The sequence below is a fragment of the Arachis stenosperma genome, chromosome 5, assembly GCF_014773155.1.
Source record: "Arachis stenosperma cultivar V10309 chromosome 5, arast.V10309.gnm1.PFL2, whole genome shotgun sequence".
In the NCBI taxonomy this organism is placed as follows: Eukaryota; Viridiplantae; Streptophyta; class Magnoliopsida; order Fabales; family Fabaceae; genus Arachis; species Arachis stenosperma.
In genome coordinates, this window is record NC_080381.1 from 130,246,283 (window position 1) to 130,259,121 (window position 12,839).

The 12,839-nt window shown below is 29.3% G+C and overlaps 1 pseudogene; it reads right to left on the minus strand.

The window, feature by feature from the left end:
• Positions 1-7,993: 7,993 nt before the first annotated feature.
• LOC130981400 (thermospermine synthase ACAULIS5-like) lies at positions 7,994-11,394 on the minus strand (annotated as a pseudogene).
• Positions 11,395-12,839: the final 1,445 nt, after the last annotated feature.

Consider the following 12,839-nt stretch of genomic DNA (forward strand, 5'->3'; position numbering starts at 1 on the left):
ATCATATAATAAAAATTATATAGATTAATTAACAAATTCACATACTATACATATTTTAAGTTTTAAGGCACATGGCATAGATTATTACTTGCAGATAACCCGTGCAATTGCACGAACTAATTAAGACTTTGTCTCTTAATAGATGTTAGCAACTTCTCTTTGATAATTTTGTACTAACTTCATTTTCTAATAGATATTAAAAACTTATCTTTAATAATTTTATACTAACCAAAATAGAATTATGTGGTATTTATCATGCACTTATAAAAAAAAGTTATAAAGTTTACAATAATTATAATCAAATTTTTTATTATTACAGATGAAAAATTTAACTTATCATTGTAGTATTTGATTTGATTCTCATAACACAGTGTTCATTCTTCAGTAACTAAAGACCACAAAAAAGAATCGAAACAAAAGATTCTAATTAATCTTTTCATAAGTAGAATAAAATTTCAAGCCAAAACTATTTATAGCTAAAAATCAATAAAACAAAAGGTAATAATACAAAAAAAATATAAAAAAATAAAATCACAAACAGAACAAAATTATAACCCAAATCTATCCGTGTTTTAAAAAAAAAAACACATGAACATCATGTTCAGAATATTTTACAAAATACAATCATAAACTTTCATTATGATTTTTTATATTTGAGGTAACTTTTTCTAAATATGAAAAATCTTCTATTTAAATTTCTATTTAAGTTCAAAATGAAAATAAAATCAAATAAACTCAATATGACCCCAGAAAGTAAATTTCTAAATACAAACATCGAAAATAAACATTTTTTGCAAGGAAATATATTATTTATGCATATGATAAATCAGCACTCAGCCTGTCAATAAAATTATAGTTTTATGTAATTTAATACACATCCAAAAAAATTATAAAAAAACACAATTGATAAATAAATGTAACCATATACTAATAGATTGCAATTAAAATAACAGTAATTTACAACACATAATTTTATATGGAAGAAGAAAAATAAAAAAAGGCAAAAAAGCTAAATTTGACTGTGAATTTCTTTTCGTGCAAAAAATTCAGATAAAGATAAATACCAAAAATGTTTATGATACCATAATCCAAATTTAAAAAAATTATATATGGAGAGCAAGATTTATCAAATATATTATCAAATAAATAAATTAATATAAGAGAAAAAAATTAGTGAAAGCAAAGTTGAAGAGTATTTACAACAAACTCTAGTACAACATTAGTTTTTGAGAATTCAATGTGAAAAAAAAATTATATGTAAATAAAAACTGAGACCTCTACCAAAACTCTAAAACCATGAAGCTCAAGAACCAATCAAAACCAAAGCTTTTATAATCATAATAATAAAAAAAACTGAAACCTTTGCTTTTGATAGTAACCTCATGGTCCTTGAAAGTCTTTTTTTAACCATTGGCAGAGCAAATATACCCAAAATAGTCACATTTTATTTTTTCTCAAAACTTATAGTGAACCAAAAATTGCTTTGAGAATCCAAATACTGCTAATAGTAGTAAAAACTTATACCAAAGAGAATTTGGTAGAAATAAAAAATTAAATTTAAGAGAATTGCAAAAGTGGGAGGAAAGAATAAAAATAAATAAATAAATAAAAGTGAGACAAAATATAATGTAAAAATTTTAAAGTATCAATAAAAGAACATTTACAATTCACAAGATCAGATCACTATGGAAAAAGAAATTACACCAAGATATTAAGAAAAAAATTTTAACCCTATATAAAAGAGATCATTTTCTCATAATAGTGTTTATTTAACTCATTTTGTACACTCTAATGAACTTCTTTATTCTTGAATTGATTCTGAATTTTTCATTGAACAAAAGAAAAATATCAGAAAAAAAAATTGTTGGCAATAAATGATTAACGTAAGGGGTTATTAATTAAAAAATCATCAGATACATGTAGAAAAGATGTAGTACTTTTGACACTACTCATTCTCTTCAACTAATTGAACTTCCAAATTTCTAAAAAATTCTAGAATTAAGGTTATCCTAAGAATTAAAATTAAAATCTAACTAATACAAATATTAAAACAAACTTTATAAGACAATGAGTTAGAAAAAGGTGAGATGACCATAACTCAACCAAGGGATACTTTCTCTATTTATACACACATCTTAATTGAGAAATTTGAATTTTGAGATAGATAGCTTATTTTGTTTGGGAAGGAAAAGAAAAAAAAAACAATCTCTGAAAATTTGAAATTGCACATTCAGCGCACATATCAATGAACACAATATAAGAAATATACATACAACCTCTTTAGAGTGGCCAATAAACAGTGAAAATGACAAATAACAACAGTAGGTAATTGATAGTGATCAGTGAATATTAATAGGATATAATATATTTAATTAATTTTTAGACCCACAAAAAGTAACAAAAATATATTCACAGCAATTAAAATAACTTTCAGACTATATATTACAAAATAGTAGATTTAAGTCCGAATACCATAAAGATTAAAAAAAACATAACTATAGAGAGAAAAAAGATAGCCTCTTTGATTTTATTTTAAAAACTGTTAATGGTGAAAAGAACTCTAAACTTTTGAAAACAGTCTTTGTGCCATTGAAATTTACAATTTAGCTTCCATATTTTATCTTCAAAACGTGGATAAATGTCGGTAAAAATGTGCAATTCAGTTGACTATACAAAAGAATATAAATTAGAAAAAAGAATAGACCAAAGCTTATAATCAAACAAATAAAGAAGTGCTTACCTAATACATACCATATCCTTTATTTATACTTGGGATTAGATTCTAGATGTATAGTTCTATTTCCAATCTGTCTCTTTCTTCTTTCAATACTTTAGTTGCCTCCAATTTTTTCACTACCACAACATTCTTTTTTCTAATTCGGAGTTCTCTCATGTAGGGATCTAATCTTTCTATCATAACAGCAAGAAAAAGGACAACATCTGAAAATTATATTGCCAATGAAACATAAATCTTGTGAAATTCAGAACATTAAGTGTTTAAATTCAGCATAATTATGATAGTAATGTCTTGTGATGCCTATTGTGGAGCAACAATTTGGTGGAATTGTTATCCCAGATACTATAGTCACTTACCTTCTTTGCTTCATCCCGAAGAAAAAGTAAAATCCTTTTAGTTAAACTATTAATTTTATAATGAAAAATAATTAGATTCAATTATGAAAAAAAAATAACTCTTAAATTTTCAAAACAGAAAAGATGAAACAAAATTTATTCATCAACTGAATTAAAATTGAGGAAAGGAGAAAGAAAACACCGCACCAAAGGAGGGTGGAGAAGGAATGACCCAATCACCGGGAGAGAGAGGTGACGGCGGTGCTGATGGAGTAAACCTTCCCGACGCCTTCGTAGCCACCAACTGTGGGCGTTCTGGCCTTCCGGGACACACGCCTTCTATTCTGTTAGTCATAAGGGTTTATGGTAGCTATACATGCCTTGTATTCTGTTAGTCGTAAGAGTTTATGGTGGCACATAGCATCTTCACGCACACATCATTCTCTTTCACTTTGACACTTGGAAACCCAACCAGCTTCGTCACTGCGTCGGGTTGCCTGTACTCCCTGTGATTGCCTCTGACAACGGGGACATCAAGCAACTGAATGCAAGGCGAATGTACGAACTGGCTCGAAATTGAGATCTAGTGTTTTCTTAAAGTAACTTCAGCGAGAGGTTGAAGATGAAGCGTTGGGACAGTGAGGTTTGCATCAATGGTTGCGAAATTGGATGAAGGGGGTGACTGAGTTTTTGAGAAAAATTTAAAGAAAGGGGAAGAAAGGAAGGAAAAGGGAGATAGGAGGAGAATGGGCATCAAGTAACTCACCTACTTCCTTTGACTTCAACAACAACTTTTCTGACAATGTTAGGAGAAAGAAGGGTCGCAAACCTACAAAGCTGATTAATTAAACCCTATCAATCTGAATTCGTACTGCGTACTGGAGTAACAACTGATAATGAATAACTTTTTCATTCAAAGTAGAACAGTGCTCCTACCACCGAAACTATGTTCCCATGCGACAAATATGCCTTAAAAACAAAAATTGATAAAACCCAAGTATCTAGGATTCGAAGAAATCATCATCGCTAACACCAAATTCCTAAAATCGGCCACATGTGGGAGGAAATCCAGAGAATTGTCACCTTCGTGGCCGAATCAGCATTGAACAAGTGTGCCGTCAAAAGAAAATTTCATAACCCGAAAAAAATTCCACCTCGGATCTGAACCAGCGTGGAATGCAGGGAGGATTCCACATCGGAGATGAATCAATGGGGATTCTATTGTTTACAGATAAGCAAGTAGTAGTATTACCTACCTTAACTTTCTCAAAAAACTTCTCCCAAGCCATAAGCTGCTTTACAATGGAAGAACGGGTGAGTTAAAAAAAAATTTTAAATAGCATCAAAGTAAAATTCAAGCGGTGTACATATATATTTATATATAAAATTCACGACGGTGCTTATTATACAAATAAAATCCGGTTAGTAAGTTAAAACACACAATTTTAATTAGAAGGAAAAAAAGAGCAAAAACCTAAATCAGACTAAATTCCTTTCGGTCCAAAAAATCAGAAAAAAAAAATGTTCATGATATTTATAAAATCAACATGGATCTTATATGTTAAATAACAATTCCCAATATTTACCACCATAGAAATAGAAAAGAAAAAGAAATAAATCATTCAATCATGAAATAAACAAAAAAGAGTAAGTCTCACAAAAAATAACAAAAAAATAATCATAAATATACAAAAGATATCAAATAAAAGCTGACATATTAGTCCTCCCTTTTATATACATGAATTTTGTACAAAATGACTAATTTGTGATTTTAAAATACTGAAAGACAGCTTATTCTTTCTTAGTTTTTAAACGTTAGTATTTTTTTTAATTAAAAGAAGGCCTGTAATTATTAACAGCTTTAGATTTTTTCATCACCGAGTTTCTAAAATGCAGAGATATTAGTTTTAGTTAAAATTCTTAGGGTGGTTATAAGTGAAAACTGAAAATAATTAGAATTTGAAGTAAGACTAATTGATGGACTTAGACTCAACCAAAACTGAACCAACATGTGACTTTTCAAGGAGCTGAAACACTACTACTTCATCTATCATGTTGAGCAATTCCAGACAAAAATAATTTCTCAATTCTTCCATTAGCATCGATTTCAAGCCACTATATGATACTTTCTTGTCATCTTGAATCAAGAAACGTATGGAGCTATGACACCCCTTAGAAATGGCACTAGACCCTATATTTGAAGTTATCAACACCAATACATTTTTAAATGAAATTCGCCGACCCTGTCGGATCCAAAACAATAAATATAAAAATGAGGACACCAGTAGCTTGTTTACTTGGAGAAGATGCAGGAAACAAAGAAATGGGAGATTCATGTAAAAATGTTTAGTAAATTAAGGTTCGTAGTAACATTCACAAACTTGAGAATCTGTAAGCTGGCGATCCTATCAACTTGCTCATTGTATGTCGCTCCATTTATTCACTCATGTCTAACCGAATTATAGCTGCCTCCTGAAAATATAATCAAACAATTTCAAGTGATGAAATAGTAACCACAAGTTCACAAAATAATAGTTGCAGACCAATGAAAAATAATAATAAAGATGCATAGTATCAGGAGAAAATGAAATTAAAAGCTCTCCTGCGATAGATAACATTTTAGATAAAATAAATCATTCACATAAAATCAGGAAAAAATAAATAAAGAAATAACCAAGACGAAAAACAAAACAAAATAACATTAAATAGAAAAGAAACCCAGCAAAACAAATGTCTCAATGAAACCAAACTTTTTTAAGCAGCACGTAAGAAAGGATTAGAAGTAAACATGTACTTTTACTTATCATCAAAAAATAAATATTATAAACCACATAAAAGAGAATAAATTTAACATAATTTATATAAAACAATCATCTCAATAGAAAAAATTTAACTTATCATCATAGTATTTGATTTGATTCTCTTTAGCAATCAAAGGCCACAAAAAATAATCGAAACAAAAGGTTCCAATTAATCTTTTCACAAGTAGAACAAAATTTCAAGCCAAAACTATTTATAGCTAAAAATCAATAAAACAAAAGGTAATAATACAAACAAAAATCTAAAAAAAATCACAAACAGAACAAAATTCCAACCCAAATCTATCCGTGTTTTAAAAAAAACCACATGAACATCATGCTCAGGATATTCTACAAAATACAATCATGAACTTCCATTATCATTTTTCACATTTTAGGTAGCTTTTTCTAAATATGAAAAACCTTCTATTCAAATTTCTATTTCAGTTCAAAACGAAAACAAAATCAAATAAACTCAATATGACCCTAGAAAATAAATTTCTAAATACAAACATAAAAAATAAATATTTTCTGCAAGAAAATATATTTTTTATGTATATAATAAATTAGCACTCAGTCTGTCAACAAAATTATAATTTTATGTAATTCAATACACATCTAAAAAATCCTAAAAAATCATAATTGATAAATAAATGTAACCATATACTAATAGATTACAATTAAAATAACAGTAATTTACGACACATAATTTTATATAGAATGAGAAAAATAAAAAAGGCAAAAAAACTAAATTTAATTGTCAATTTCTTTTCGTGCAAAAAATTCAGATAAAGATAAATACCAAAAATGTTTATGATACCATAATCCAAATTTTTTTAAAAAAATTATATATGGAGAGCAAGATTTATCCAATACATTATCAAATAAATAAATTAATATAACAGAAAGAAATTACTGAAACCAAAGTTAAAGAGTATTTACAACAAATTCTAGTACAACATTAGTTTTTGAGAATTCAATATGATAAAGAAAAAAATTATATGTAAATAAAAACTGAGACCTCTGCCAAAACTCTAAAAACATGAAGTTTAAGAACCAATCAAAACCAAAGCTTTTATAATCATAATAATAATAATAAAAAAAACTAAGACCTTTGCTTTTGATAGCAACCTCATGGTCCTTGAAAGTCTTTTTTTAATCATTGGCAGAGTAAATATACCCAAAATAGTCACATTTTACTTTTTTCTAAAACTTATGGTGAACCAAAAATTACTTTGAGAATTCAAATGCTGCTAATAGTAGTAAAAACTTATACCAAACAGAATTTGGTAGAAATAAAAAATAAAATTTAAGAGAATTGCAAAAGTAAGAGGGAAGAATAAAAATAAATAAATAAATAAAAGTGAGACAAAGTATGATGTAAAAATTTTAAAGTATCAATAGAAGAACACTTACAATTCACAAGATCAGATCAATATAAAAAAAAAAATTACACCAAGATATTAAGAAAAAAAATTTTAACCCTATATAAAAAAGATAATTTTCTCATAATAGTGTTTATTTAACTCATTTTGTGCACTCTAATAAACTTCCTTATTCTTGAATTGATTCTGAATTTTTCATTGAATAAGCTAAAAGTAGTAATTAAATAAGTTTAAAGACAAAAATACTATATTAATCTCATTGGTTTCAAAAGAATCCTAAAAAATATTAGTATAATACTAAATTACATTAATTAAGTCATTATCATAAACTAACTAATGATAACAATGTAAAATGAGAAAATGACTAAACAAACTAATCTATATTTTAAGTTACTCCCTTTATCTAACTAACGTAAAACCTAAAGCATTACAGAATCTTGCTTCAGAAATAACCAAATACAATCTATTTTCTCTTCTTGCGCTTAACAAAAAGGATCCAATCTAAAAAAAAATCAAACTCATTTAGCCTTAGATTCGTTTGTAATGGATAAGTGTTCCAACAAAACATAAATGTAATAAAAAAATCTAAGTAATATTGCAAACATATTCAGCTTTAATTCATTAATAATCTTTAATCATGAAAATCTTCATTAAGTGTTTCAGAGAACATCTTTAATGAAAAATAAAAGAAAAGAACAAAGCTAGGTAAGGGAACACATGAAAAAAAATCAAACAAAAACATAACATGGGATTTCACTTGTTTTCTTTATATGTTGTGATACTTGTTGTCAAGCTTGGTTAATTAAGCGTGCTTGCCATGGCCATGTATGAACTTTGCAGCTTCCTCTGTGTATACATGAGTTCATTGTCCAACCTGTTAATAGTGGCTATGCTTGTCAACAATAGATATTTGAGAGAGACAAAAGTTACAAACTTATAATTTGATTTCACTTACGAATTGCGAACAACTTTGCCCAATGTTGAGGCTGATGAGAATGTTTTGCCATTCAAATATTTATTTTTCCCCTTAATCCTTTGTCTCATTCTCAGGTATATCTCTTCTGCATTCAGCTCTAATGAAAAATCTGAAGCATGTTATATTCTAAGAGCAAAAGAATGATTAAGATATGATGAGGTCCATTTCCTATTGTGAGATAACATACAAAACAATTTCTTGAAAATTATGATAAAGTAATAAGCTTTACCATGACCCATCCCCAGATATCAGCATAGGATGGAACATCTGCAAAAGTGGTCAACTTTTTAATTTGGGAACTATTAAATCAAAATAGCATTACATAAAGAAGAGTAAAAGATTACTTACACTTAAAAACCTGTCTCAATGTGTTGTAGATAAACGAAAAGACCTCAGTGTGGCTGAATATTCTAGCAGGTCCTGCCTGAACAATATATAAATGTCACTTTAATTTTGCTTCCTCTAATAAATGTTTGATTCATGTTATGGACATTCATCTTATAGTACCTATGTCACAAATATGCCACCCTCCTTCAGTCTTGGTTTGACAGTGAACTCATAGAAGGATTTTGTGTAAAGTTTATAATAAGGGCCTCCATAGTTTCCAACTATCACATCATACCTCTCTTCTCCAGCTTCTAGCTCAGCCCTTTAATTCACCATGACACATTCTGTTAGAATTTATTCATTCCTAGCTAATAGAAACTTGTTATATATGACCAAGGTCAATAGGCCATTATGCTGATGATCAATCATCCAAGAAGCACAAGAGTTTATTATTTGATTATTATCAGACCTGGCATCATTGATGATGACCTCAAGTCTTAGATCATAGAATGTTTTCCATTAGCTACTAAGTATGATTTGCAAAAGTCCACCACCTCCTGATGTGATAAAACCAAGCATCAATGAAAACAGAATTAGTTAATAATTTGGCTCCATCATCATGTATAATAATTATCTGTTAACTTAGTACTTAGGAGGTTTTAATTTAATTTACCTCATCAATGTCACAGATTATAACTTGGTCAATGGTGTTATGCCTCAGCAGTTCCCTTGTAGTGGATCCTTCTCCTCCCCCCATAATAAAAACATTCTTTGGGCTGAATGAACAAAAGTTCAATGTAAATCACATGGGATTGGGGATGAAATTAGATTCCTAAAGAATATAGAGGAGGGAGTTACTTAGGATGGTGAAGGACTGGTGGATGAACAAGACAATCATAGTAGATAAATTCATCTGTTTCAGCACTCTGATCCTTCCCATCAATTACCAATGCCTGCAACAACCACATAAATTTAGTTTCCTCTTCATAAAGGTTTATCTAATTCTTTTATATAATGATCCAAGAGGCTCAACTTTCCAAAGGTCTTTGTGTCCAACAGTGTAATATCTTACTATTGGCTAGCTCCTGTATGCAATATACTACACACAAAGATAGAAAAAGAAAGTAATCTTATAATAGTGTCTTTGAAACAAATTAATAAGATATTTGATATAGTGCTAAAGTTTGCAATAGAAAAGCCTTGTCTTTGTTTTCATTATGCATTCTCTCATTTCCCTATTATGGAGACAGGTGAAAAAGAGCTTATGACTTTGTAGGATCACTTCTATTTTTTCCTAACATGAGAAGTAGTTGCAATCACCAAATTGTTGGTGATATTCTTGCTTCTTTTTACCCAGAGATAAAAGGTATCAAGGTAATAATGAGAAAAACAGTGGGAAGCAAAATTTTATTTGATTCTGAGCAGTTAAGGAAACTAAATTGTAATGTGGTTTCTCTAAACAGCAGACATGATAATTTTGGTTGCCTAATTAAGAATTTGGAAGAAGAGTAATTAAAAAGATGTACCTATTAAGAGCAAAACACCATCTTAAGTTGTCTTCAATCTCTTCTTCATACCAATAGCTCTTCCTATAACCATTCAGAGAATGGCTCTGCTCATTCGAGAGAACTATCTAACCCATATCTTCCAAAGCTTTGACAATTTAAAGAGAGTTAGAGTGGAGAAGTGGAGTCAAGAGAATGGAGAATGGGAGAGAATATATAGACCTCATGTTACCAGCCCATGTGACTATCTATTTAAAAAAACATAAAATTGATTATAAGCTATACATCTTATTCAATATTATGAATCAATACTTGGAATGAGTTGAAGTCCACCAGAACTCAAGTGAATTGCATACATCTTACTCAAACCACACCAGCCCATCAAATATGAAGCCTAAGAAAATTCATATAAATATAAACTCCATTTTTCAATTAATAGATACTAAAAAACAAATATTATTATTCTACAGTAGACACAAAATCTTTAGAGTAATAAGCTAAGTTTTAAGAAGCCAATTTGCAAATAAAGCAGAATGTTTTCTCTAGAAAATTCACTTACGAATTTGATCTAAATGGAAGAGAAAAAATGAGATAGAATGACTTCATGAAATAACCCGCAAACAAGAATTCATGAAATGCTTATCATAGAAAAGAGTGTATAGTAAAGATTCTTTTGGCTAATTCAAGGGAAACAATTGCAACCATAAACTCATCTCACTGCATTTATATATTCTCAATTCTAGAATATAAGAGAAACTTGTCACTGATTCCCATATTTTCCCTTTCGGTATTTTATAAATATTTGGAAAAAAGAATATGCACTTTTCTTTCTACAGAAAGCCTCACCCTCGCAATCGATCTCTCAGTTCATCATTAGAGATTTTTGTCCCTGCATAACCAAAAAATATGAACTTCTTTTGGTGGTAGGAATCCCTGAAAATAAATTCACTAAGTATAAGAAACAAATCCTTCAATAAAAGGTAAAAAACTATTAGAAAATATTCCATCTACAAAAAGAACAAATTACGAATAAATAGTATGGTGATCTTCTTCATCAATTTTCTTTTTTAGTTTCACCTCAATTCTATGTAACATGCCAATTAGACATGATCCAAAAACTCTGATATATTGCTCTATAAATGGAAGGCACCAACCTGCCGATACAGGTGGAAAAGTGCCGAAAACATTTTCTTCTTAGTCAGATCACCAGAAGCACTAAGCACAACAAAGGAGAGTGAGCCAGTTTCAGATACATTTGAAGACTCTCTTGCCAAGGGATACTCAGTTTCAAAGCTAGATCTTCTTTCGATGTGCCATTTGTTCATTCCCATCCTCTAGAGGTACTTGAACTATTCTGCAATCCAAATTGGGAGTGATCTATTTATCATGTATCAAATCATAAGAAGAACTTAGAAAATATACTAACATAGCTTTAATTAATGTTAATGATGAATTCCTACAAACTAATAAGCATAAAATTGATTCTCAAAACACAGAATTAACTAATAATCAAAAGAAAAAAAGCATCAATCCAAAAGGCAACAAACCAACAAATCAAGCTATCCAAATTCAAATACAGTGCCTTTTTGATTTTGGAATAGTTCCAACCCGAATCTCAGTCAATCACATACCATAGTAAATGAAAACACCCCCTTAACTACCAAATTTATCAAGATTGACCCAGATAAAAATAAAATAATACCTCCAAACTTTTATCAATCATGTAGAAGAGTTCAGCTGAAACTCCAAGAGAGCTGAAAAACAAAGTAAAAACTACACCCAAAAAAAGATAAATTTGAGACCAACCCACACTAATTCAAAATCAATTAATCACTTTATTTTCTCATCGATAATTTTCTTTTCAACTTGACACAGAAATAAACATAAGAAATGGTATTACACAACAGAACCAAAATATATATAGTAATAATCTTTCTCAATATCTGATTTAATTATAAAGTAAATCCCAAGAGCCGAGAAGATACACAAACAGAAAAATACCAACTATTTGCAAAAATCACGAAATAGCACACATACCAACTAAACCTAAATTTCCAATAGCTTAAAATTCAGATCAGATCGTTATTTTAGCAATTTTTAGATCTTAAATCTGGAAAAATTCATGACCAGGAAATTATGATAATCATAAGCTCAAGACTCCCAGAAAATGACTTCAACCCACTGTTCTCTATTATCATCTTCAGCACCACCACTTATGCTCAAAAGAACAAAAAAAATGTCAAAAGGGGCGAAAAATCATAATTTAAAGACAAATTAGGATAGGATCGCAAGGAAATCGAAATAGAAGGAAAACCAAGATCAAAATCACAGTGAACAAATATATATTTAGCCTAAATGGAGAAATATTCCTAAAAAAACCAGAATATTTGGATTAATACGGTGATTAAGTATGTTACGCAGTAAAATGGCTCTTGGTATACATATTTGGATTAGAAAAAATTAAAAGAAAAAAGCAAAAGAAAGAGTATAAAAATTTCTCCCATGTCACTTCCACGTTGGATCCTCCTCCCTCCAAACAAAAAAGGAATATTATAGATCGGGTGGGAAAATAATAGAAAGAAGAATGTGATTCACAGGAACATTGATCATCCTTTAACAGAAACAAGTGTGATTCAAACTAACACTATCTAAAATTAAAATCAGTATTTTTTTTAGCTTGCCTCTCAACAGGACCTTTAATTGGGTATTGAGGGAATTTTATGAAGAAACACTTCCATTGTTCCATTAAAACAACAAAACAGAACAGAAATTTAAA